Source organism: Idiotropiscis lumnitzeri, chromosome 20, assembly GCF_059441095.1.
Source record: "Idiotropiscis lumnitzeri isolate Australia: NSW breed Sydney's pygmy pipehorse chromosome 20, RoL_Ilum_1.0, whole genome shotgun sequence".
Taxonomy (NCBI): Eukaryota; Metazoa; Chordata; class Actinopteri; order Syngnathiformes; family Syngnathidae; genus Idiotropiscis; species Idiotropiscis lumnitzeri.
This window is the reverse complement of record NC_142410.1, coordinates 1,945,736-1,973,487: the sequence shown is the minus strand read 5'-3', so window position 1 is coordinate 1,973,487 and position 27,752 is coordinate 1,945,736. Positions and strand designations below refer to the sequence as shown.

The following is a 27,752-nucleotide window of genomic DNA, read 5'->3' as shown; positions in this document are numbered from 1 at the left end:
GAAACGACTACGACTCAGATGGGACTTGAACCCATTATGCCTGGCTAAGGAGGGCAGCGCCTTGGTCCATTACACCACAGGGACAAACCATGCAGCAAATGTTTTAGGACAATCCATCAGTAATAACCTAAGGAAGGCGCAAAAGACAAAGACATGAAAAACAAGGAAATGTCAGCATCCCAGATGGGACTTGAACCCACAATCCCTGGCTTAGGAGGACAGTGCCTTGTCCATTAGGCCACTGGGACAGTAATGTACTGCACAGATTAACAGACAATCGATCAGTAATAAACGCGGATTAGGGAGACAGGGTGTCTGTGAATGTTTTAAGACACTCCATAAGGAATAACCTCAGAAAGGTGCAAAGGCCACAGTACCGAACAACAAGGAAAAGCCAACATCCCAGGTGGGACTGGAACCCACAATCCCTGGTTTAAGAGGGTAGTGCCTTGTCCATTAGCCCACTGGGACACAAAATGGCTGTGATGGTTTTGGGACAATTCCTCAGTAATAACCCAAGGAAGGGGCAAAGTCATTAACAACAAAGAAATGACTTCATCCCAGATGGGACTTGAACCCATAACGCAAAAATCAGGAGGTCAGTGTCTTGTCCATTCGGCCACATCCATCAGAAATCACCGTGGTTCGGTGCAAAGAGCACAGTAGATGACAACAAGGAAAAGCATCCCAGAGATTTATACCCACAATCCCAGGTTAAGGAGGCCAGTGCCTTGTACATTAGGCCACTGGGACATAAATTGGCTCAGTATGTTTTCAGAGAATCCATCAGTAATAACCGAGGGAAGGGACTAATGTCCCAGGACGGAAACACAAGGTTTTGCCAACATCCCAGATGGGACTCGAACCCACAATCTGAGGTTTAAGAGGCCAGTGGCTTGTACATTTGGTCAGAACTAAGCTGTGAATGTTTTATGACAATTGATCAGTAATTACGGTGTTAAGGCGCAAACGCCAAATTACTCAACATCAAAGAAACACCAACATCCCAGATGGCGCTTGAACCCACAACACGTAGCTTCGGAGGGCAGGGGCTTGTCCATGAACACACTGGGACACACAATGTTTGCGAATGTTATAAGACAACCCATCAGTCACAACCTGAAGATGGCGTAAATGCCACAGATATGAACAGCAAGGAAACCGCTTCGACCCAGATGGGACTTGAACCCACAATGCCTGGCTACGGAGGGCAGCGCCTTGGTCCATTAGGCCACTGGGACATAAATTGTCTCAGTATGTTTTCAGACAATCCATCAGTAATAACCTAAGGAAGGCGCAAAAGGGTAAAGACATGAACAACAAGGAAATGACAGCATCCCAGACGGGACTTGAACCCACAATCCCTGGCTTAGGAGGCCAGTGCCTTGTCCATTAGGCCACTGGGACATAAATTGTCTCAGTATGTTTTCAGACAATCCATCAGTTCCAATCGAGGGAAGGCGCAAAGGTCAGAGTACTGAACAACAAGAGAAAACCAACATCCCAGATGGGACTTGAACACACAAAACCTGGCTTAGGAGGCCAGTGCCTCATCCATTAGGCCACCAGGAGACCGGGTCTGGGAATGTATTAAGACAATCCATCATTATTTACATAAAGGTACCGTCATGAACAACAAGGAAACTTTTAAAACCTAGAAGGGAATTTGGACAAACAGTATCCTTTGATGGGCCATCCCTTGAATGACCATGGAAGGTTTTAAGACAATGAATCAGAAATAACCGAAGGAAGAAGCAAAAGCCAAAATGAAGGATCAGGAAAAGCCAAGATGCCAGATGAGACTTGAAGCCACAATCCCTGGCGTAGGAGGCCAGCGCCTTGTCCATTAGGCCACCGGGACGTTAATTGGACCTGTATATTGTAAGACAATCCCTCAGTTTCAACCGAGGGAAGGCGCAAAGGTGACAGTACCGAACAACAGGGAAAGCCAACATCCCAGATGGGACTGGAACCCACAATCCCCGGTTTAAGAGGGTAGTGCCTTGTCCATTAGGCCACTGGGACATGAACTGTCTGCGAAGGTTTTGAGACAATCCATCAGTAATAACCTAAGGAAGGCGTAAATGCCACATATGATCAGCAAGGAAACGACCACTACCCGGATGGGACTTGAACCCACAATGCCTGGCTAAGGAGGGCAGTGGCTTGTCCATGAACACACTGGGACACACAATGTCTGCGAATGTTATAAGACAACCCATCAGTCACAACCTGAAGAAGGCGTAAATGCCCCATATGAACAGCAAGGAAACGACTACGACTCAGATGGGACTTGAACCCATTATGCCTGGCTAAGGAGGGCAGCGCCTTGGTCCATTACACCACAGGGACAAACCATGCAGCAAATGTTTTAGGACAATCCATCAGTAATAACCTAAGGAAGGCGCAAAAGACAAAGACATGAAAAACAAGGAAATGTCAGCATCCCAGATGGGACTTGAACCCACAATCCCTGGCTTAGGAGGCCAGTGCCTTGTCCATTAGGCCACTGGGACAGTAATGTACTGCACAGATTAACAGACAATCGATCAGTAATAAACGCGGATTAGGGAGACAGGGTGTCTGTGAATGTTTTAAGACACTCCATAAAGAATAACCTAAGAAAGGTGCAAAGGCCACAGTACCGAACAACAAGGAAAAGCCAACATCCCAGGTGGGACTGGAACCCACAATCCCTGGTTTAAGAGGGTAGTGCCTTGTCCATTAGCCCACTGGGACACAAAATGGCTGTGATGGTTTTGGGACAATTCCTCAGTAATTACCCAAGGAAGGGGCAAAGTCATTAACAACAAAGAAATGACTTCATCGCAGATGGGACTTGAACCCATAACCCAAAAATCAGGAGGTTAGTGTCTTGTCCATTCGGCCACATGCATCAGAAATCTCCGTGGTTCGGTGCAAAGAGCACAGTAGATGACAACAAGGAAAAGCATCCCAGAGATTTATACCCACAATCCCAGGTTTAGGAGGCCAGTGCCTTGTACATTAGGCCACTGGGACATAAATTGGCTCAGTATGTTTTCAGAGAATCCATCAGTAATAACCGAGGGAAGGGACTAATGTCCCAGGACGGAAACACAAGGTTTTGCCAACATCCCAGATGGGACTCGAACCCACAATCTGAGGTTTAAGAGGCCAGTGGCTTGTACATTAGGTCATAACTAAGCTGTGAATGTTTTATGACAATTGATCAGTAATTACGGTGTTAAGGCGCAAACGCCAAATTACTCAACATCAAAGAAACACCAACATCCCAGATGGCGCTTGAACCCACAACACGTAGCTTCGGAGGGCAGGGGCTTGTCCATGAACACACTGGGACACACAATGTTTCTGAATGTTATAAGACAACCCATCAGTCACAACCTGAAGAAGGCGTAAATGCCACAGATATGAACAGCAAGGAAACCGCTTCGACCCAGATGGGACTTGAACCCACAATGCCTGGCTACGGAGGGCAGCGCCTTGGTCCATTAGGCCACTGGGACATAAATTGTCTCAGTATGTTTTCAGACAATCCATCAGTAATAACCTAAGGAAGGCGCAAAAGGGCAAAGACATGAACAACAAGGAAACGACAGCATCCCAGACGGGACTTGAACCCACAATCCCTGGCTTAGGAGGCCAGTGCCTTGTCCATTAGGCCACTGGGACATAAATTGTCTCAGTATGTTTTCAGACAATCCATCAGTTCCAATCGAGGGAAGGCGCAAAGGTCAGAGTACTGAACAACAAGAGAAAACCAACATCCCAGATGGGACTTGAACACACAAAACCTGGCTTAGGAGGCCAGTGCCTCATCCATTAGGCCACCAGGACACCGGGTCTGGGAATGTATTAAGACAATCCATCATTATTTACATAAAGGTACCGTCATGAACAACAAGGAAACTTTTAAAACCTAGAAGGGAATTTGGACAAACAGTATCCTTTGATGGGCCATCCCTTGAATGACCATGGAAGGTTTTAAGTCAATGAATCAGAAATAACAGAGGGAAGAAGCAAAAGCCAAAATGAAGGATCAGGGAAAGCCAAGATGCCAGATGAGACTTGAAGCCACAATCCCGGGCGTAGGAGGCCAGCGCCTTGTCCATTAGGCCACCGGGACATTAATTGGACCTCTATGTTGTAAGACAATCCATCAGTTTCAACCGAGGGAAGGCGCAAAGGCGACAGTACCGAAGAGAGAGAGACGATTGAAAGTACGGATCTGACTCACAACAGCAAGAAGGCGTGGAGCACAATCCGAAAACTCGACTGTGACAAACAACCCGTGAAACGCACAGCGGCCGTTACACCTAACCAGGTTGCAAACCAGCTCTTGGTAAATGGAAAGCCGCTAAACAAAGAACGGGGATGCTTGCAGAAAATGAAGAGCGAAATGGCACGTCTCATGAACACCTGTGATGACAGATTTGAGCCCTTCCGAATAGAAGAACTAAACTCTGCTATAAAGCAAATTAAGCCAGGCAAAGCAGCAGGACTTGATGGGATCCACCCAGAGCTAGTTCAAAACTTTGGAGGAACAGCTAGATCCTGGATTCTTGCCCTGTTCAACTCGTGTGCAACATCTCACACGATCCCAAAGCTATGGCGAAAATAAAGGGTAGTAGCCTTGCTTAAACCAGAGAAACCCCCCGAAGATCCAAAAAGCTATCGACCTATATCTCTGCTTTGTATATTATACAAAGTGTACGAGAGATTGATACTGGAACGAATGGCTCCCTCAGTCGAAGATCAGCTGATCTCAGATCAAGCTGGTTTTCGACAGGGAAAATCATGCTGTGGACAAGTCCTGAATCTAACACAGTATATAGAAGATGGATTTGAGGCCAAGAAGATCACTGGCGCTGTATTTGTTGATCTGTCCGCCGCTTATGATACGGTTAATCATAGGTCACTGCTGATGAAGCTGGCGAAGACGATAAACAACTCACATATCGTCCGGATAGTTGAGTGTCTCCTATCTAACCGTAGATTCTTTGTTGAGATGGACGGAAGGAAGAGCCGTTGGAGGAGCCAGAAGAACGGCTTACCTCAGGGCTCTGTTCTTTCTCCAATACTCTTCAACATCTACACCAACGACCAACCTGCCTTCAATAATATCAGAAGATTTCTATACGCTGATGACTTGTGTTTAGCAACACAGTCAGATAGCTTCGATACCATCAAGCAGAGACTTACGGAAGCTCTCAAGATATTGACTGAGTACTACCTTCGATGGTCACTAAATGCGAACCCAGGAAAAACCCAAGTATGTTCATTCCATCTGATCAATAAAGAAGCCAACACCACCATGGACATCAGATGGAATGGAAAAGTCTTGAAGAATACTAAGTATCCTGTTTACCTGGGGATAACATTAGACAGGACTCTGTCCTTCAAAGAGCATATCCTCAAACTGAAGAAGAAACTCTCGACCAGAAACAACTTGCTTGGCAAATTAGGCAACTCAAAGTGGGGATCCGATGCTGCCACAATTCGAACAACTGCGCTTGCATGCTGTTACTCAGTCGCAGAGTACTGTGCTCCAGTATGGTCAAGGTCTGCTCATTCCAGCAAAGTAGACCCAGCACTCAGCAGTGCATGTCGAACCATAACTGGAGCCCTTCGTGCAATCCCATTGCAGCACTTGTATAGGCTAGCGGGAATTGCTCCTCCATCCATTCGACGAGAAGCTCTCACTCGCTCGGAGCGGTACAAGCAGTCTCATGACGAACGCCACCCTCTGCACGACCACAATGAGATCCCTAGCCGACTTACATCCCGCAAGAGTTTCATCAGAGAACAACCTCTAAATCCTACTCAAGCTACAACTTTCCGTCTACAGAGATGGAAAGAAGTTGTCACTGATCATCCTAACCCCGCACTTCCAGAAGTGAGAGAGCAGCTTCCTGTAGGAAGCACACTTACCCGCAAGGACTGGGTAACGCTCAGCCGCGCGAGGTCTGGGGTAGGCAAGACTAAAAACAATCTATTACGCTGGAACATAGCGACAGACGCAAGATGTATATGCGGAGAAGAAGAGACGATGGATCACATCCTGCATCACTGTCCGTCTGGTCCTCACTGTTCCGACGAGGATCTTCGAGATGTCACAGATGACGCCCTCTCCTGGATCAGGCATTACCGCGACAAGATATGAATGAATGAATGAGGGAAGGCGCAAAGGTCAGAGTACTGAACAACAAGAGAAAACCAACATCCCAGATGGGACTTGAACACACAAAACCTGGCATAGGAGGCCAGTGCCTTATCCATTAGGCCACCAGGAGACCGGGTCTGGGAATTTATTAAGACAATCCATCATTATTTACATAAAGGTACCGTCATGAACAAGGAAACTTTTAAAACCTAGAAGGGAATTTGGACCAACAGTATCCTTTGCTGGGCAATCCCTTGAATGACCATGGAAGGTTTTAAGACAATGCATCAGAAATAAACGAGGGAAGAAGCAAAAGCCAAAATGAAGGATCAGGAAAAGCCAAGATCCCAGATGGGACTTGAAGCCACAATCCCTGGCGTAGGAGGCCAGCGCCTTGTCCATTAGGCCACCGGGACGTTAATTGGACCTGTATGTTGTAAGACAATCCATCAGTTTCAACCGAGGGAAGGCGCAAAGGCGACAGTACCGAACAACAGGGAAAGCCAACATCTCAGATGGGACTGGAACCCACAATCCCTGGTTTAAGAGGGTAGTGCCTTGTCCATTAGGCCACTGGGACACAAACTGTCTGCGAAGGTTTTGAGACAATCCATCAGTAATAACCTAAGGAAGGCGTAAATGCCACAGATATGAACAGCAAGGAAACGACCACTACCCGGATGGGACTTGAACCCACAATGCCTGGCTCAGGAGGGCAGTGCCTTGTCCATGAACACACTGGGACACACAATGTCTGCGAATGTTATAAGACAACCCATCAGTCACAACCTGAAGAAGGCGTAAATGCCCCTTATGAACAGCAAGGAAACGACTACGACTCAGATGGGACTTGAACCCATTATGCCTGGCTAAGGAGGGCAGCGCCTTGGTCCATTACGCCACAGGGACAAACCATGCAGCAAATGTTTCAGGACAATCCATCAGTAATAACCTAAGGAAGGCGCAAAAGACAGACATGAAAAACAAGGAAATGTCAGCATCCCAGATGGGACTTGAACCCACAATACCTGGTTTAGGAGGCCAGTGCCTTGTCCATTAGGCCACTGGGACAGTAACGTACTGCACAGATTAACAGACAATCGATCAGTAATAAACGCGGATTAGGGAGACGGGGTGTCTGTGAATGTTTTAAGACACTCCATAAGGAATAACCTCAGAAAGGTGCAAAGGCCACAGTACCGAACAACAAGGAAAAGCCAACATCCCAGGTGGGACTGGAACCCACAATCCCTGGTTTAAGAGGGTAGTGCCTTGTCCATTAGGCCACAAACTGTCTGCAAAGGTTTTGAGACAATCCATCAGTAATAACCTAAGGAAGGCGTAAATGCCACAAATATGAACAGCAAGGAAACGACCACTACCCGGATGGGACTTGAACCCACAATGCCTGGCTAAGGAGGGCAGTGCCTAGTCCATGAACACACTGGGACACACAATGTCTGCGAATGTTAGAAGACAACCCATCAGTCACAACCTGAAGAAGGCGTAAATGCCACATATGAACAGCAAGGAAACGACTACGACTCAGATGGGACTTGAACCCATTACGCCTGGCTAAGGAGGGCAGCGCCTTGGTCCATTACGCCACAGGGACAAACCATGCAGCAAATGTTTTAGGACAATCCATCAGTAATAACCTAAGGAAGGCGCAAAAGACAAAGACATGAACAACAAGGAAATGACAGCATCCCAGATGGGACTTGAACCCACAATCCCTGGCTTAGGAGGCCAGTGCCTTGTCCATTAGGCCACTGGGACAGTAATGTACTGCACAGATTAACAGACAATCCATCAGTAATAAACGCGGATTAGGGAGACAGGGTGTCTGTGAATGTTTTCAGACACTCCATAAGGAATAACCTCAGAAAGGTGCAAAGGCCACAGTACCGAACAACAAGGAAAAGCCAACATCCCAGGTGGGACTGGAACCCACAATCCCTGGTTTAAGAGGGTAGTGCCTTGTCCATTAGCCAACTGGGACACAAAATGGCTGTGATGGTTTTGGGACAATTCCTCAGTAATAACCCAAGGAAGGGGCAAAGTCATTAACAACAAAGAAATGACTTCATCCCAGATGGGACTTGAACCCATAACCCAAAAATCAGGAGGTCAGTGTCTTGTCCATTCGGCCACATCCATCAGAAATCATCGTGGTCCGGTGCAAAGAGCACAGTAGATGACAACAAGGAAAAGCATCCCAGAGATTTATACCCACAATCCCAGGTTTAGGAGGCCAGTGCCTTGTACATTAGGCCACTGGGACATAAATTGGCTCAGTATGTTTTCAGAGAATCCATCAGTAATAACCGAGGGAAGGGACTAATGTCCCAGGACGGAAACACAAGGTTTTGCCAACATCCCAGATGGGACTCCAACCCACAATCTGAGGTTTAAGAGGCCAGTGGCTTGTACATTAGGTCATAACTAAGCTGTGAATGTTTTATGACAATTGATCAGTAATTACGGTGTTAAGGCGCAAACGCCAAATTACTCAACATCAAAGAAACACCAACATCCCAGATGGCGCTTGAACCCACAACACGTAGCTTCGGAGGGCAGTGCCTTGTCCGTGAACACACTGGGACACACAATGTTTGCGAATGTTATAAGACAACCCATCAGTCACAACCTGAAGAAGGCGTAAATGCCACAGATATGAACAGCAAGGAAATCGCTACGACCCAGATGGGACTTGAAGCCACAATGCCTGGCTAAGGAGGGCAGCGCCTTGGTCCATTAGGCCACTGGGACATAAATTGTCTCAGTATGTTTTCAGACAATCCATCAGTAATAACCTAAGGAAGGCGTAAAAGGGCAAAGACATGAACAACAAGGAAATGACAGCATCCCAGACGGGACTTGAACCCACAATCCCTGGTTTAGGAGGGCAGTGCCTTGTCCATTAGGCCACTGGGACATAAATTGTCTCAGTATGTTTTCAGACAATCCATCAGTTCCAATTGAGGGAAGGCGCAAAGGTCAGAGGACTGAACAACAAGAGAAAACCAACATCCCAGATGGGACTTGAACACACAAAACCTGGCTTAGGAGGCCAGTGCCTTATCCATTAGGCCACCAGGAAACCGGGTCTGGGAATGTATTAAGACAATCCATCATTATTTACATAAAGGTACCGTCATGAACAACAAGGAAACTTTTAAAACCTAGAAGGGAATTTGGACCAACAGTATCCTTTGATGGGCAATCCCTTGAATGTCCATGGAAGGTTTTAAGACAATGCATCAGAAATAACCGAGGGAAGTAGCAAAAGCCAAAATGAAGGATCAGGAAATGCCCAGATCCCAGATGGGACTTGAAGCCACAATCCCTGGCGTAGGAGGCCAGCACCTTGTCCATTAGGCCACCGGGACGTTAATTGGACCTGTATGTTGTAAGACAATTCATCAGTTTCAACCGAGGGAAGGCGCAAAGGTGACAGTACCGAACAACAGGGAAAGCCAACATCCCAGACTGGAACCCACAATCCCTGGTTTAAGAGGGTAGTGCCTTGTCCATTAGGCCACTGGGACACAAACTGTCTGCAAAGGTTTTGAGACAATCCATCAGTAATAACCTAAGGAAGGCGCAAAAGGGCAAAGACATGAACAACAAGGAAATGACAGCATCGCAGACGGGACTTGAACCCACAATCCCTGGTTTAGGAGGCCAGTGCCTTGTCCATTAGGCCACTGGGACATAAATTGTCTCAGTATGTTTTCAGACAATCCACCAGTTCCAATCGAGGGAAGGCGCAAAGGTCAGAGTACTGAACAACAAGAGAAAACCAACATCCCAGATGGGACTTGAACACACAAAACCTGGCTTAGGAGGCCAGTGCCTCATCCATTAGGCCACCAGGACACCGGGTCTGGGAATGTATTAAGACAATCCATCATTATTTACATAAAGGTACCGTCATGAACAACAAGGAAACTTTTAAAACCTAGAAGGTAATTTGGACAAACAGTATCCTTTGATGGGCCATCCCTTGAATGACCATGGAAGGTTTTAAGACAATGAATCAGAAATAACCGAAGGAAGAAGCAAAAGCCAAAATGAAGGATCAGGAAAAGCCAAGATGCCAGATGAGACTTGAAGCCACAATCCCTTGGGTAGGAGGTCAGCGCCTTGTCCATTAGGCCACCGGGACGTTAATTGGACCTGTATGTTGTAAGACAATCCATCAGTAATAACCTAAGGAAGGCGTAAATGCCACATATGATCAGCAAGGAAACGACCACTACCCGGATGGGACTTGGACCCACAATGCCTGGCTAAGGAGGGCAGTGCCTTGTCCATGAACACACTGGGACACACAATGTCTACGAATGTTATAAGACAACCCATCAGTCACAACCTGAAGAAGGCGTAAATGCCCCATATGAACAGCAAGGAAACAACTACGACTCAGATGGGACTTGAACCCATTATGCCTGGCTAAGGAGGGCAGCGCCTTGGTCCATTACGCCACAGGGACAAACCATGCAGCAAATGTTTCAGGACAATCCATCAGTAATAACCTAAGGAAGGCGCAAAAGACAAAGACATGAACAACAAGGAAATGAAAGCATCCCAGATGGGACTTGAACCCACAATCCCTGGCATAGGAGGCCAGTGCCTTGTCCATTAGGCCACTGGGAAAGTAATGTCCTGCACAGATTAACAGACAATCGATCAGTAATAAACGCGGATTAGGGAGACAGGGTGTCTGTGAATGTTTTAAGACACTCCATAAGGAATAACCTCAGAAAGGTGCAAAGGCCACAGTACCGAACAACAAGGAAAAGCCAACATCCCAGGTGGGACTGGAACCCACAATCCCTGGTTTAAGAGGGTAGTGCCTTGTCCATTAGCCCACTGGGACACAAAATGGCTGTGATGGTTTTGGGACAATTCCTCAGTAATAACCCAAGGAAGGGGCAAAGTCATTAACAACAAAGAAATGACTTCATCCCAGATGGGACTTGAACCCATAACCCAAAAATCAGGAGGTCAGTGTCTTGTCCATTCGGCCACATCCATCAGAAATCCCCGTGGTTCGGTGCAAAGAGCACAGTAGATGACAACAAGGAAAAGCATCCCAGAGATTTATACCCACAATCCCAGGTTTAGGAGGCCAGTGCCTTGTACATTAGGCCACTGGGACATAAATTGGCTCAGTATGTTTTCAGAGAATCCATCAGTAATAACCGAGGGAAGGGACTAATGTCCCAGGACGGAAACACAAGGTTTTGCCAACATCCCAGATGGGACTCAAACCCACAATCTGAGGTTTAAGAGGCCAGTGGCTTGTACATTAGGTCATAACTAAGCTGTGAATGTTTTATGACAATTGATCAGTAATTACGGTGTTAAGGCGCAAACGCCAAATTACTCAACATCAAAGAAACACCAACATCCCAGATGGCGCTTGAACCCACAACACGTAGCTTCGGAGGGCAGTGCCTTGTCCGTGAACACACTGGGACACACAATGTTTGCGAATGTTATAAGACAACCCATCAGTCACAACCTGAAGAAGGCGTAAATGCCACAGATATGAACAGCAAGGAAACCGCTACGACCCAGATGGGAATTGAACCCACAATGCCTGGCTAAGGAGGGTAGCGCCTTGGTCCATTAGGCCACTGGGACATAAATTGTCTCTGTATGTTTTCAGACAATCCATCAGTAATAACCTAAGGAAGGCGCAAAAGGGCAAAGACATGAACAACAAGGAAATGACAGCATCGCAGACGGGACTTGAACCCACAATCCCTGGCTTAGGAGGCCAGTGCCTTGTCCATTAGGCCACTGGGACATAAATTGTCTCAGTATGTTTTCAGACAATCCACCAGTTCCAATCGAGGGAAGGCGCAAAGGTCAGAGTACTGAACAACAAGAGAAAACCAACATCCCAGATGGGACTTGAACACACAAAACCTGGCTTAGGAGGCCAGTGCCTCATCCATTAGGCCACCAGGACACCGGGTCTGGGAATGTATTAAGACAATCCATCATTATTTACATAAAGGTACCGTCATGAACAACAAGGAAACTTTTAAAACCTAGAAGGTAATTTGGACAAACAGTATCCTTTGATGGGCCATCCCTTGAATGACCATGGAAGGTTTTAAGACAATGAATCAGAAATAACCGAAGGAAGAAGCAAAAGCCAAAATGAAGGATCAGGAAAAGCCATGATGCCAGATGAGACTTGAAGCCACAATCCCTGGCGTAGGAGGCCAGCGCCTTGTCCATTAGGCCACCGGGACGTTAATTGGACCTGTATGTTGTAAGACAATCCATCAGTTTCAACCGAGGGAAGGCGCAAAGGGGACATTACCGAACAACAGGGAAAGCCAACATCCCAGACTGGAACCCACAATCCCTGGTTTAAGAGGGTAGTGCCTTGTCCATTAGGCCACAAACTGTGTGCAAAGGTTTTGAGACAATCCATCAGTAATAACCTAAGGAAGGCGTAAATGCCACATATGATCAGCAAGGAAACGACCACTACCCGGATGGGACTTGGACCCACAATGCCTGGCTAAGGAGGGCAGTGCCTTGTCCATGAACACACTGGGACACACAATGTCTACGAATGTTATAAGACAACCCATCAGTCACAACCTGAAGAAGGCGTAAATGCCCCATATGAACAGCAAGGAAACGACTACGACTCAGATGGGACTTGAACCCATTATGCCTGGCTAAGGAGGGCAGCGCCTTGGTCCATTACGCCACAGGGACAAACCATGCAGCAAATGTTTCAGGACAATCCATCAGTAATAACCTAAGGAAGGCGCAAAAGACAAAGACATGAACAACAAGGAAATGACAGCATCCCAGATGGGACTTGAACCCACAATCCCTGGCATAGGAGGACAGTGCCTTGTCCATTAGGCCACTGGGAAAGTAATGTACTGCACAGATTAACAGACAATCGATCAGTAATAAACGCGGATTAGGGAGACGGGGTGTCTGTGAATGTTTTAAGACACTCCATAAGGAATAACCTCAGAAAGGTGCAAAGGCCACAGTACCGAACAACAAGGAAAAGCCAACATCCCAGGTGGGACTGGAACCCACAATCCCTGGTTTAAGAGGGTAGTGCCTTGTCCATTAGCCCACTGGGACACAAAATGGCTGTGATGGTTTTGGGACAATTCCTCAGTAATAACCCAAGGAAGGGGCAAAGTCATTAACAACAAAGAAATGACTTCATCCCAGATGGGACTTGAACCCATAACCCAAAAATCAGGAGGTCAGTGTCTTGTCCGTTCGGCCACATCCATCAGAAATCCCCGTGGTTCGGTGCAAAGAGCACAGTAGATGACAACAAGGAAAAGCATCCCAGAGATTTATACCCACAATCCCAGGTTTAGGAGGCCAGTGCCTTGTACATTAGGCCACTGGGACATAAATTGGCTCAGTATGTTTTCAGAGAATCCATCAGTAATAACCGAGGGAAGGGACTAATGTCCCAGGACGGAAACACAAGGTTTTGCCAACATCCCAGATGGGACTCAAACCCACAATCTGAGGTTTAAGAGGCCAGTGGCTTGTACATTAGGTCATAACTAAGCTGTGAATGTTTTATGACAATTGATCAGTAATTACGGTGTTAAGGCGCAAACGCCAAATTACTCAACATCAAAGAAACACCAACATCCCAGATGGCGCTTGAACCCACAACACGTAGCTTCGGAGGGCAGTGCCTTGTCCGTGAACACACTGGGACACACAATGTTTGCGAATGTTATAAGACAACCCATCAGTCACAACCTGAAGAAGGCGTAAATGCCACAGATATGAACAGCAAGGAAACCGCTACGACCCAGATGGGAATTGAACCCACAATGCCTGGCTAAGGAGGGTAGCGCCTTGGTCCCTTAGGCCACTGGGACATAAATTGTCTCAGTATGTTTTCAGACAATCCATCAGTAATAACCTAAGGAAGGCGCAAAAGGGCAAAGACATGAACAACAAGGAAATGACAGCATCCCAGACAGGACTTGAACCCACAATCCCTGGCTTAGGAGGCCAGTGCCTTGTCCATTAGGCCACTGGGACATAAATTGTCTCAGTATGTTTTCAGACAATCCATCAGTTTCAATCGAGGGAAGGCGCAAAGGTCAGAGTACTGAACAACAGGAGAAAACCAACATCCCAGATGGGACTTGAACACACAAAACCTGGCTTAGGAGGCCAGTGCCTTATCCATTAGGCCACCAGGAGACCGGGTCTGGGAGTGTATTAAGACAATCCATCATTATTTACATAAAGGTACCCTTTTGAACAACAAGGAAACTTTTAAAACCTAGAAGGGAATTTGGACCAACAGTATCCTTTGATGGGCAATCCCTTGAATGACCATGGAAGGTTTTAAGACAATGCATCAGAAATAACCGAGGGAAGTAGCAAAAGCCAAAATAATGGATCAGGAAATGCCCAGACTCCAGATGGGACTTGAAGCCACAATCCCTGGCGTAGGAGGCCAGTGCCTTGTCCATTAGGCCACTGGGACATAAATTGTCTCAGTATGTTTTCAGACAATCCACCAGTTCCAATCGAGGGAAGGCGCAAAGGTCAGAGTACTGAACAACAAGAGAAAACCAACATCCCAGATGGGACTTGAACACACAAAACCTGGCTTAGGAGGCCAGTGCCTCATCCATTAGGCCACCAGGACACCGGGTCTGGGAATGTATTAAGACAATCCATCATTATTTACATAAAGGTACCGTCATGAACAACAAGGAAACTTTTAAAACCTAGAAGGTAATTTGGACAAACAGTATCCTTTGATGGGCCATCCCTTGAATGACCATGGAAGGTTTTAAGACAATGAATCAGAAATAACCGAAGGAAGAAGCAAAAGCCAAAATGAAGGATCAGGAAAAGCCATGATGCCAGATGAGACTTGAAGCCACAATCCCTGGCGTAGGAGGCCAGCGCCTTGTCCATTAGGCCACCGGGACGTTAATTGGACCTGTATGTTGTAAGACAATCCATCAGTTTCAACCGAGGGAAGGCGCAAAGGGGACATTACCGAACAACAGGGAAAGCCAACATCCCAGACTGGAACCCACAATCCCTGGTTTAAGAGGGTAGTGCCTTGTCCATTAGGCCACAAACTGTGTGCAAAGGTTTTGAGACAATCCATCAGTAATAACCTAAGGAAGGCGTAAATGCCACATATGATCAGCAAGGAAACGACCACTACCCGGATGGGACTTGGACCCACAATGCCTGGCTAAGGAGGGCAGTGCCTTGTCCATGAACACACTGGGACACACAATGTCTACGAATGTTATAAGACAACCCATCAGTCACAACCTGAAGAAGGCGTAAATGCCCCATATGAACAGCAAGGAAACGACTACGACTCAGATGGGACTTGAACCCATTATGCCTGGCTAAGGAGGGCAGCGCCTTGGTCCATTACGCCACAGGGACAAACCATGCAGCAAATGTTTCAGGACAATCCATCAGTAATAACCTAAGGAAGGCGCAAAAGACAAAGACATGAACAACAAGGAAATGACAGCATCCCAGATGGGACTTGAACCCACAATCCCTGGCATAGGAGGACAGTGCCTTGTCCATTAGGCCACTGGGAAAGTAATGTACTGCACAGATTAACAGACAATCGATCAGTAATAAACGCGGATTAGGGAGACGGGGTGTCTGTGAATGTTTTAAGACACTCCATAAGGAATAACCTCAGAAAGGTGCAAAGGCCACAGTACCGAACAACAAGGAAAAGCCAACATCCCAGGTGGGACTGGAACCCACAATCCCTGGTTTAAGAGGGTAGTGCCTTGTCCATTAGCCCACTGGGACACAAAATGGCTGTGATGGTTTTGGGACAATTCCTCAGTAATAACCCAAGGAAGGGGCAAAGTCATTAACAACAAAGAAATGACTTCATCCCAGATGGGACTTGAACCCATAACCCAAAAATCAGGAGGTCAGTGTCTTGTCCGTTCGGCCACATCCATCAGAAATCCCCGTGGTTCGGTGCAAAGAGCACAGTAGATGACAACAAGGAAAAGCATCCCAGAGATTTATACCCACAATCCCAGGTTTAGGAGGCCAGTGCCTTGTACATTAGGCCACTGGGACATAAATTGGCTCAGTATGTTTTCAGAGAATCCATCAGTAATAACCGAGGGAAGGGACTAATGTCCCAGGACGGAAACACAAGGTTTTGCCAACATCCCAGATGGGACTCAAACCCACAATCTGAGGTTTAAGAGGCCAGTGGCTTGTACATTAGGTCATAACTAAGCTGTGAATGTTTTATGACAATTGATCAGTAATTACGGTGTTAAGGCGCAAACGCCAAATTACTCAACATCAAAGAAACACCAACATCCCAGATGGCGCTTGAACCCACAACACGTAGCTTCGGAGGGCAGTGCCTTGTCCGTGAACACACTGGGACACACAATGTTTGCGAATGTTATAAGACAACCCATCAGTCACAACCTGAAGAAGGCGTAAATGCCACAGATATGAACAGCAAGGAAACCGCTACGACCCAGATGGGAATTGAACCCACAATGCCTGGCTAAGGAGGGTAGCGCCTTGGTCCCTTAGGCCACTGGGACATAAATTGTCTCAGTATGTTTTCAGACAATCCATCAGTAATAACCTAAGGAAGGCGCAAAAGGGCAAAGACATGAACAACAAGGAAATGACAGCATCCCAGACAGGACTTGAACCCACAATCCCTGGCTTAGGAGGCCAGTGCCTTGTCCATTAGGCCACTGGGACATAAATTGTCTCAGTATGTTTTCAGACAATCCATCAGTTTCAATCGAGGGAAGGCGCAAAGGTCAGAGTACTGAACAACAGGAGAAAACCAACATCCCAGATGGGACTTGAACACACAAAACCTGGCTTAGGAGGCCAGTGCCTTATCCATTAGGCCACCAGGAGACCGGGTCTGGGAGTGTATTAAGACAATCCATCATTATTTACATAAAGGTACCCTTTTGAACAACAAGGAAACTTTTAAAACCTAGAAGGGAATTTGGACCAACAGTATCCTTTGATGGGCAATCCCTTGAATGACCATGGAAGGTTTTAAGACAATGCATCAGAAATAACCGAGGGAAGTAGCAAAAGCCAAAATAATGGATCAGGAAATGCCCAGACTCCAGATGGGACTTGAAGCCACAATCCCTGGCGTAGGAGGCCAGCGCCTTGTCCATTAGGCCACCGGGACGTTAATTGGACCTGCATGTTGTAAGACAATCCATCAGTTTCAACCGAGGGAAGGCGCAAAGGGGACATTACCGAACAACAGGAAAAGCCAACATCCCAGACTGGAACCCACAATCCCTGGTTTAAGAGGGTAGTGCCTTGTCCATTAGGCCACAAACTGTGTGCAAAGGTTTTGAGACAATCCATCAGTAATAACCTAAGGAAGGCATAAATGCCACAGATATGAACAGCAAGGAAACGACCACTACCCGGATGGGACTTGAACCCACAATGCCTGGCTCAGGAGGGCAGTGACTTGTCCATGAACACACTGGGACACACAATGTCTGCGAATGTTATAAAACAACCCATCAGTCACAACCTGAAGAAGGCGTAAATGCCACATATGAACAGCAAGGAAACGACTACGACTCAGATGGGACTTGAACCCATTATGCCTGGCTAAGGAGGGCAGCGCCTTGGTCCATTACACCACAGGGACAAACCATGCAGCAAATGTTTTAGGACAATCCATCAGTAATAACCTAAGGAAGGCGCAAAAGACAAAGACATGAAAAACAAGGAAATGTCAGCATCCCAGATGGGACTTGAACCCACAATCCCTGGCTTAGGAGGCCAGTGCCTTGTCCATTAGGCCACTGGGACAGTAATGTACTGCACAGATTTACAGACAATCGATCAGTAATAAACGCGGATTCGGGAGACAGGGTGTCTGTGAATGTTTTAAGACACTCCATAAGGAATAACCTCAGAAAGGTGCAAAGGCCACAGTACCGAACAACAAGGAAAAGCCAACATCCCAGGTGGGACTGGAACCCACAATCCCTGGTTTAAGAGGGTAGTGCCTTGTCCATTAGCCCACTGGGACACAAAATGGCTGTGATGGTTTTGGGACAATTCCTCAGTAATAACCCAAGGAAGGGGCAAAGTCATCAACAACAAAGAAATGACTTCATCCCAGATGGGACTTGAACCCATAACGCAAAAATCAGGAGGTCAGTGTCTTGTCCATTCGGCCACATCCATCAGAAATCACCGTGGTTCGGTGCAAAGAGCACAGTAGATGACAACAAGGAAAAGCATCCCAGAGATTTATACCCACAATCCCAGGTTAAGGAGGCCAGTGCCTTGTCCATTAGGCCACTGGGACATAAATTGGCTCAGTATGTTTTCAGAGAATCCATCAGTAATAACCGAGGGAAGGGACTAATGTCCCAGGACGGAAACACAAGATTTTGCCAACATCCCAGATGGGACTCGAACCCACAATCTGAGGTTTAAGAGGCCAGTGGCTTGTACATTTGGTCATAACTAAGCTGTGAATGTTTTATGACAATTGAGCAGTAATTACGGTGTTAAGGCGCAAACGCCAAATTACTCAACATCAAAGAAACACCAACATCCCAGATGGCGCTTGAACCCACAACACGTAGCTTCGGAGGGCAGGGGCTTGTCCATGAACACACTGGGACACACAATGTTTGCGAATGTTATAAGACAACCCATCAGTCACAACCTGAAGATGGCGTAAATGCCACAGATATGAACAGCAAGGAAACCGCTTCGACCCAGATGGGACTTGAACCCACAATGCCTGGCTACGGAGGGCAGCGCCTTGGTCCATTCGGCCACTGGGACATAAATTGGCTCAGTATGTTTTCAGACAATCCATCAGTAATAACTTAAGGAAGGCGCAAAAGGGTAAAGACATGAACAACAAGGAAATGACAGCATCCCAGACGGGACTTGAACCCACAATCCCTGGCTTAGGAGGCCAGTGCCTTGTCCATTAGGCCACTGGGACATAAATTGTCTCAGTATGTTTTCAGACAATCCATCAGTTCCAATCGAGGGAAGGCGCAAAGGTCAGAGTACTGAACAACAAGAGAAAACCAACATCCCAGATGGGACTTGAACACACAAAACCTGGCTTAGGAGGCCAGTGCCTCATCCATTAGGCCACCAGGAGACCGGGTCTGGGAATGTATTAAGACAATCCATCATTATTTACATAAAGGTACCGTCATGAACAACAAGGAAACTTTTAAAACCTAGAAGGGAATTTGGACAAACAGTATCCTTTGATGGGCCATCCCTTGAATGACCACGGAAGGTTTTAAGACAATGAATCAGAAATAACCGAAGGAAGAAGCAAAAGCCAAAATGAAGGATCAGGAAAAGCCAAGATGCCAGATGAGACTTGAAGCCACAATCCCTGGCGTAGGAGGCCAGCGCCTTGTCCATTAGGCCACCGGGATGTTAATTGGACCTGTATATTGTAAGACAATCCCTCAGTTTCAACCGAGGGAAGGCGCAAAGGTGACAGTACCGAACAACAGGGAAAGCCAACATCCCAGATGGGACTGGAACCCACAATCCCCGGTTTAAGAGGGTAGTGCCTTGTCCATTAGGCCACTGGGACATGAACTGTCTGCGAAGGTTTTGAGACAATCCATCAGTAATAACCTAAGGAAGGCGTAAATGCCACATATGATCAGCAAGGAAACGACCACTACCCGGATGGGACTTGAACCCACAATGCCTGGCTAAGGAGGGCAGTGGCTTGTCCATGAACACACTGGGACACACAATGTCTGCGAATGTTATAAGACAACCCATCAGTCACAACCTGAAGAAGGCGTAAATGCCCCATATGAACAGCAAGGAAACGACTACGACTCAGATGGGACTTGAACCCATTATGCCTGGCTAAGGAGGGCAGCGCCTTGGTCCATTACACCACAGGGACAAACCATGCAGCAAATGTTTTAGGACAATCCATCAGTAATAACCTAAGGAAGGCGCAAAAGACAAAGACATGAAAAACAAGGAAATGTCAGCATCCCAGATGGGACTTGAACCCACAATCCCTGGCTTAGGAGGCCAGTGCCTTGTCCATTAGGCCACTGGGACAGTAATGTACTGCACAGATTAACAGACAATCGATCAGTAATAAACGCGGATTAGGGAGACAGGGTGTCTGTGAATGTTTTAAGACACTCCATAAGGAATAACCTCAGAAAGGTGCAAAGGCCACAGTACCGAACAACAAGGAAAAGCCAACATCCCAGGTGGGACTGGAACCCACAATCCCTGGTTTAAGAGGGTAGTGCCTTGTCCATTAGCCCACTGGGACACAAAATGGCTGTGATGGTTTTGGGACAATTCCTCAGTAATAACCCAAGGAAGGGGCAAAGTCATTAACAACAAAGAAATGACTTCATCCCAGATGGGACTTGAACCCATAACCCAAAAATCAGGAGGTCAGTGTCTTGTCCATTCAGCCACATGTATTAGAAATCACCGTGGTTCGGTGCAAAGAGCACAGTAGATGACCACAAGGAAAATCATCCCAGAGATTTATACCCACAATCCTGGGTTTAGGAGGCCAGTGCCTTGTACATTAGGCCACTGGGACATAAATTGGCTCAGTATGTTTTCAGAGAATCCATCAGTAATAACCGAGGGAAGGGACTAATGTCCCAGGACGGAAACACAAGGTTTTGCCAACATCCCAGATGGGACTCAAACCCACAATCTGAGGTTTAAGAGGCCAGTGGCTTGTACATTAGGTCATAACTAAGCTGTGAATGTTTTATGACAATTGATCAGTAATTACGGTGTTAAGGCGCAAACGCCAAATTACTCAACATCAAAGAAACACCAACATCCCAGATGGCGCTTGAACCCACAACACGTAGCTTCGGAGGGCAGTGCCTTGTCCGTGAACACACTGGGACACACAATGTTTGCGAATGTTATAAGACAACCCATCAGTCACAACCTGAAGAAGGCGTAAATGCCACAGATATGAACAGCAAGGAAACCGCTACGACCCAGATGGGACTTGAACCCACAATGCCTGGCTAAGGAGGGTAGCGCCTTGGTCCATTAGGCCACTGGGACATAAATTGTCTCAGTATGTTTTCAGACAATCCATCAGTTTCAATCGAGGGAAGGCGCAAAGGTCAGAGTACTGAACAACAGGAGAAAACCAACATCCCAGATGGGACTTGAACACACAAAACCTGGCTTAGGAGGCCAGTGCCTTATCCATTAGGCCACCAGGAGACCGGGTCTGGGAGTGTATTAAGACAATCCATCATTATTTACATAAAGGTACCCTTTTGAACAACAAGGAAACTTTTAAAACCTAGAAGGGAATTTGGACCAACAGTATCCTTTGATGGGCAATCCCTTGAATGACCATGGAAGGTTTTAAGACAATGCATCAGAAAAAACCGAGGGAAGTAGCAAAAGCCAAAATGATGGATCAGGAAATGCCCAGACTCCAGATGGGACTTGAAGCCACAATCCCTGGCGTAGGAGGCCAGCGCCTTGTCCATTAGGCCACCGGGACGTTAATTGGACCTGTATGTTGTAAGACAATCCATCAGTTTCAACCGAGGGAAGGCGCAAAGGGGACATTACCGAACAACAGGAAAAGCCAACATCCCAGACTGGAACCCACAATCCCTGGTTTAAGAGGGTAGTGCCTTGTCCATTAGGCCACAAACTGTGTGCAAAGGTTTTGAGACAATCCATCAGTAATAACCTAAGGAAGGCATAAATGCCACAGATATGAACAGCAAGGAAACGACCACTACCCGGATGGGACTTGAACCCACAATGCCGGGCTCAGGAGGGCAGTGACTTGTCCATGAACACACTGGGACACACAATGTCTGCGAATGTTATAAAACAACCCATCAGTCACAACCTGAAGAAGGCGTAAATGCCACATATGAACAGCAAGGAAACGACTACGACTCAGATGGGACTTGAACCCATTATGCCTGGCTAAGGAGGGCAGCGCCTTGGTCCATTACACCACAGGGACAAACCATGCAGCAAATGTTTTTGGACAATCCATCAGTAATAACCTAAGGAAGGCGCAAAAGACAAAGACATGAAAAACAAAGAAATGTCAGCATCCCAGATGGGACTTGAACCCACAATCCCTGGCTTAGGAGGCCAGTGCCTTGTCCATTAGGCCACTGGGACAGTAATGTACTGCACAGATTTACAGACAATCGATCAGTAATAAACGCGGATTAGGGAGACAGGGTGTCTGTGAATGTTTTAAGACACTCCATAAGGAATAACCTCAGAAAGGTGCAAAGGCCACAGTACCGAACAACAAGGAAAAGCCAACATCCCAGGTGGGACTGGAACCCACAATCCCTGGTTTAAGAGGGTAGTGCCTTGTCCATTAGCCCACTGGGACACAAAATGGCTGTGATGGTTTTGGGACAATTCCTCAGTAATAACCCAAGGAAGGGGCAAAGTCATCAACAACAAAGAAATGACTTCATCCCAGATGGGACTTGAACCCATAACGCAAAAATCAGGAGGTCAGTGTCTTGTCCATTCGGCCACATCCATCAGAAATCACCGTGGTTCGGTGCAAAGAGCACAGTAGATGACAACAAGGAAAAGCATCCCAGAGATTTATACCCACAATCCCAGGTTAAGGAGGCCAGTGCCTTGTACATTAGGCCACTGGGACATAAATTGGCTCAGTATGTTTTCAGAGAATCCATCAGTAATAACCGAGGGAAGGGACTAATGTCCCAGGACGGAAACACAAGATTTTGCCAACATCCCAGATGGGACTCGAACCCACAATCTGAGGTTTAAGAGGCCATTGGCTTGTACATTTGGTCATCACTAAGCTGTGAATGTTTTATGACAATTGAGCAGTAATTACGGTGTTAAGGCGCAAACGCCAAATTACTCAACATCAAAGAAACACCAACATCCCAGATGGCGCTTGAACCCACAACACGTTGCTTCGGAGGGCAGGGGCTTGTCCATGAACACACTGGGACACACAATGTTTGCGAATGTTATAAGACAACCCATCAGTCACAACCTGAAGATGGCGTAAATGCCACAGATATGAACAGCAAGGAAACCGTTTCGACCCAGATGGGACTTGAACCCACAATGCCTGGCTACGGAGGGCAGCGCCTTGTCCATTAGGCCACTGGGACATAAATTGTCTCAGTATGTTTTCAGACAATCCATCAGTTCCAATCGAGGGAAGGCGCAAAGGTCAGAGTACTGAACAACAAGAGAAAACCAACATCCCAGATGGGACTTGAACACACAAAACCTGTCTTAGGAGGCCAGTGCCTCATCCATTAGGCCACCAGGAGACCGGGTCTGGGAATGTATTAAGACAATCCATCATTATTTACATAAAGGTACCGTCATGAACAACAAGGAAACTTTTAAAACCTAGAAGGGAATTTGGACAAACAGTATCCTTTGATGGGCCATCCCTTGAATGACCATGGAAGGTTTTAAGACAATGAATCAGAAATAACCGAAGGAAGAAGCAAAAGCCAAAATGAAGGATCAGGAAAAGCCAAGATGCCAGATGAGACTTGAAGCCACAATCCCTGGCGTAGGAGGCCAGCGCCTTGTCCATTAGGCCACCGGGACGTTAATTGGACCTGTATATTGTAAGACAATCCCTCAGTTTCAACCGAGGGAAGGCGCAAAGGTGACAGTACCGAACAACAGGGAAAGCCAACATCCCAGATGGGACTGGAACCCACAATCCCCGGTTTAAGAGGGCAGTGCCTTGTCCATGAGGCCACTGGGACATGAACATTCTGCGAAGGTTTTGAGACAATCCATCAGTAATAACCTAAGGAAGGCGTAAATGCCACATATGATCAGCAAGGAAACGACCACTACCCGGATGGGACTTGAACCCACAACGCCTGGCTAAGGAGGGCAGTGGCTTGTCCATGAACACACTGGGACACACAATGTCTGCGAATGTTATAAGACAACCCATCAGTCACAACCTGAAGAAGGCGTAAATGCCCCATATGAACAGCAAGGAAACGACTACGACTCAGATGGGACTTGAACCCATTATGCCTGGCTAAGGAGGGCAGCGCCTTGGTCCATTACACCACAGGGACAAACCATGCAGCAAATGTTTTAGGACAATCCATCAGTAATAACCTAAGGAAGGCGCAAAAGACAAAGACATGAAAAACAAGGAAATGTCAGCATCCCAGATGGGACTTGAACCCACAATCCCTGGCTTAGGAGGCCAGTGCCTTGTCCATTAGGCCACTGGGACAGTAATGTACTGCACAGATTAACAGACAATCGATCAGTAATAAACGCGGATTAGGGAGACAGGGTGTCTGTGAATGTTTTAAGACACTCCATAAGGAATAACCTCAGAAAGGTGCAAAGGCCACAGTACCGAACAACAAGGAAAAGCCAACATCCCAGGTGGGACTGGAACCCACAATCCCTGGTTTAAGAGGGTAGTGCCTTGTCCATTAGCCCACTGGGACACAAAATGGCTGTGATGGTTTTGGGACAATTCCTCAGTAATAACCCAAGGAAGGGGCAAAGTCATTAACAACAAAGAAATGACTTCATCCCAGATGGGACTTGAACCCATAACCCAAAAATCAGGAGGTCAGTGTCTTGTCCATTCGGCCACATGTATCAGAAATCACCGTGGTTCGGTGCAAAGAGCACAGTAGATGACCACAAGGAAAATCATCCCAGAGATTTATACCCACAATCCCAGGTTTAGGAGGCCAGTGCCTTGTACATTAGGCCACTGGGACATAAATTGGCTCAGTATGTTTTCAGAGAATCCATCAGTAATAACCGAGGGAAGGGACTAATGTCCCAGGACGGAAACACAAGGTTTTGCCAACATCCCAGATGGGACTCAAACCCACAATCTGAGGTTTAAGAGGCCAGTGGCTTGTACATTAGGTCATAACTAAGCTGTGAATGTTTTATGACAATTGATCAGTAATTACGGTGTTAAGGCGCAAACGCCAAATTACTCAACATCAAAGAAACACCAACATCCCAGATGGCGCTTGAACCCACAACACGTAGCTTCGGAGGGCAGTGCCTTGTCCGTGAACACACTGGGACACACAATGTTTGCGAATGTTATAAGACAACCCATCAGTCACAACCTGAAGAAGGCGTAAATGCCACAGATATGAACAGCAAGGAAACCGCTACGACCCAGATGGGACTTGAACCCACAATGCCTGGCTAAGGAGGGTAGCGCCTTGGTCCATTAGGCCACTGGGACATAAATTGTCTCAGTATGTTTTCAGACAATCCATCAGTAATAACCTAAGGAAGGCGCAAAAGGGCAAAGACATGAACAACAAGGAAATGACAGCATCCCAGACAGGACTTGAACCCACAATCCCTGGCTTAGGAGGCCAGTGCCTTGTCCATTAGGCCACTGGGACATAAATTGTCTCAGTATGTTTTCAGACAATCCATCAGTTCCAATCGAGGGAAGGCGCAAAGGTCAGAGTACTGAACAACAGGAGAAAACCAACATCCCAGATGGGACTTGAACACACAAAACCTGGCTTAGGAGGCCAGTGCCTTATCCATTAGGCCACCAGGAGACCGGGTCTGGGAGTGTATTAAGACAATCCATCATTATTTACATAAAGGTACCCTTTTGAACAACAAGGAAACTTTTAAAACCTAGAAGGGAATTTGGACCAACAGTATCCTTTGATGGTCAATCCCTTGAATGACCATGGAAGGTTTTAAGACAATGCATCAGAAATAACCGAGGGAAGTAGCAAAAGCCAAAATGATGGATCAGGAAATGCCCAGACTCCAGATGGGACTTGAAGCCACAATCCCTGGCGTAGGAGGCCAGCGCCTTGTCCATTAGGCCACCGGGACGTTAATTGGACCTGTATGTTGTAAGACAATCCATCAGTTTCAACCGAGGGAAGGCGCAAAGGGGACATTACCGAACAACAGGGAAAGCCAACATCCCAGACTGGAACCCACAATCCCTGGTTTAAGAGGGTAGTGCCTTGTCCATTAGGCCACAAACTGTGTGCAAAGGTTTTGAGACAATCCATCAGTAATAACCTAAGGAAGGCGTAAATGCCACAGATATGAACAGCAAGGAAACGACCACTACCCGGATGGGACTTGAACCCACAATGCCTGGCTCAGGAGGGCAGTGACTTGTCCATGAACACACTGGGACACACAATGTCTGCGAATGTTATAAGACAACCCATCAGTCACAACCTGAAGAAGGCGTAAATGCCACATATGACCAGCAAGGAAACGACTACGACTCAGATGGGACTTGAACCCATTATGCCTGGCTAAGGAGGGCAGCGCCTTGGTCCATTACACCACAGGGACAAACCATGCAGCAAATGTTTTAGGACAATCCATCAGTAATAACCTAAGGAAGGCGCAAAAGACAAAGACATGAAAAACAAGGAAATGTCAGCTTCCCAGATGGGACTGGAACCCACAATCCCTGGCTCAGGAGGCCAGTGCCTTGTCCATTAGGCCACAGGGACAGTAATGTACTGTACAGATTAACAGACAATCGATCAGTAATAAACGCGGATTAGGGAGACAGGGTGTCTGTGAATGTTTTAAGACACTCAATAAGGAATAACCTCAGAAAGGTGCAAAGGCCACAGTACCGAACAACAAGGAAAAGCCAACATCCCAGGTGGGACTGGAACCCACAATCCCTGGTTTAAGAGGGTAGTGCCTTGTCCATTAGCCCACTGGGACACAAAATGGCTGTGATGGTTTTGGGACAATTCCTCAGTAATAACCCAAGGAAGGGGCAAAGTCATTAACAACAAAGAAATGACTTCATCCCAGATGGGACTTGAACCCATAACCCAAAAATCAGGAGGTCAGTGTCTTGTCCATTCGGCCACATGCATCGGAAATCACTGTGGTTCGGTGCAAAGAGCACAGTAGATGACCACAAGGAAAATCATCCCAGAGATTTATACCCACAATCCCAGGTTTAGGAGGCCAGTGCCTTGTACATTAGGCCACTGGGACATAAATTGGCTCAGTATGTTTTCAGAGAATCCATCAGTAATAACCGAGGGAAGGGACTAATGTCCCAGGACGGAAACACAAGGTTTTGCCAACATCCCAGATGGGACTCCAACCCACAATCTGAGGTTTAAGAGGCCAGTGGCTTGTACATTAGGTCATAACTAAGCTGTGAATGTTTTATGACAATTGATCAGTAATTACGGTGTTAAGGCGCAAACGCCAAATTACTCAACATCAAAGAAACACCAACATCCCAGATGGCGCTTGAACCCACAACACGTAGCTTCGGAGGGCAGTGCCTTGTCCGTGAACACACTGGGACACACAATGTTTGCGAATGTTATAAGACAACCCATCAGTCACAACCTGAAGAAGGCGTAAATGCCACAGATATGAACAGCAAGGAAACCGCTACGACCCAGATGGGAATTGAACCCACAATGCCTGGCTAAGGAGGGTAGCGCCTTGGTCCATTAGGCCA

General features: G+C 46.9%; 13 non-coding genes across 13 annotated transcripts; all 13 read right to left on the bottom strand.

The window, feature by feature from the left end:
- Window positions 1–1,334: 1,334 nt before the first annotated feature.
- Window positions 1,335–1,407, bottom strand: trnar-ccu (transfer RNA arginine (anticodon CCU)). Its single transcript has one exon. It is a non-coding gene; the product is annotated as a tRNA-Arg (tRNA).
- A 1,036-nt stretch (window positions 1,408–2,443) lies between these two features.
- trnar-ccu (transfer RNA arginine (anticodon CCU)) lies at window positions 2,444–2,516 on the bottom strand. Its single transcript has one exon. It is a non-coding gene; the product is annotated as a tRNA-Arg (tRNA).
- Window positions 2,517–3,602: 1,086 nt separating this feature from the next.
- On the bottom strand, window positions 3,603–3,675 carry trnar-ccu (transfer RNA arginine (anticodon CCU)). Its single transcript has one exon. It is a non-coding gene; the product is annotated as a tRNA-Arg (tRNA).
- Window positions 3,676–7,872: 4,197 nt separating this feature from the next.
- Window positions 7,873–7,945, bottom strand: trnar-ccu (transfer RNA arginine (anticodon CCU)). Its single transcript has one exon. It is a non-coding gene; the product is annotated as a tRNA-Arg (tRNA).
- A 2,810-nt stretch (window positions 7,946–10,755) lies between these two features.
- trnar-ccu (transfer RNA arginine (anticodon CCU)) lies at window positions 10,756–10,828 on the bottom strand. The gene has a single exon. It is a non-coding gene; the product is annotated as a tRNA-Arg (tRNA).
- A 3,341-nt stretch (window positions 10,829–14,169) lies between these two features.
- Window positions 14,170–14,242, bottom strand: trnar-ccu (transfer RNA arginine (anticodon CCU)). Its single transcript has one exon. It is a non-coding gene; the product is annotated as a tRNA-Arg (tRNA).
- A 2,636-nt stretch (window positions 14,243–16,878) lies between these two features.
- trnar-ccu (transfer RNA arginine (anticodon CCU)) lies at window positions 16,879–16,951 on the bottom strand. Its single transcript has one exon. It is a non-coding gene; the product is annotated as a tRNA-Arg (tRNA).
- Window positions 16,952–17,976: 1,025 nt separating this feature from the next.
- trnar-ccu (transfer RNA arginine (anticodon CCU)) lies at window positions 17,977–18,049 on the bottom strand. Its single transcript has one exon. It is a non-coding gene; the product is annotated as a tRNA-Arg (tRNA).
- Window positions 18,050–19,135: 1,086 nt separating this feature from the next.
- trnar-ccu (transfer RNA arginine (anticodon CCU)) lies at window positions 19,136–19,208 on the bottom strand. Its single transcript has one exon. It is a non-coding gene; the product is annotated as a tRNA-Arg (tRNA).
- A 1,036-nt stretch (window positions 19,209–20,244) lies between these two features.
- Window positions 20,245–20,317, bottom strand: trnar-ccu (transfer RNA arginine (anticodon CCU)). The gene has a single exon. It is a non-coding gene; the product is annotated as a tRNA-Arg (tRNA).
- Window positions 20,318–22,335: 2,018 nt separating this feature from the next.
- Window positions 22,336–22,408, bottom strand: trnar-ccu (transfer RNA arginine (anticodon CCU)). Its single transcript has one exon. It is a non-coding gene; the product is annotated as a tRNA-Arg (tRNA).
- A 2,028-nt stretch (window positions 22,409–24,436) lies between these two features.
- trnar-ccu (transfer RNA arginine (anticodon CCU)) lies at window positions 24,437–24,509 on the bottom strand. Its single transcript has one exon. It is a non-coding gene; the product is annotated as a tRNA-Arg (tRNA).
- Window positions 24,510–25,595: 1,086 nt separating this feature from the next.
- trnar-ccu (transfer RNA arginine (anticodon CCU)) lies at window positions 25,596–25,668 on the bottom strand. Its single transcript has one exon. It is a non-coding gene; the product is annotated as a tRNA-Arg (tRNA).
- Window positions 25,669–27,752: the final 2,084 nt, after the last annotated feature.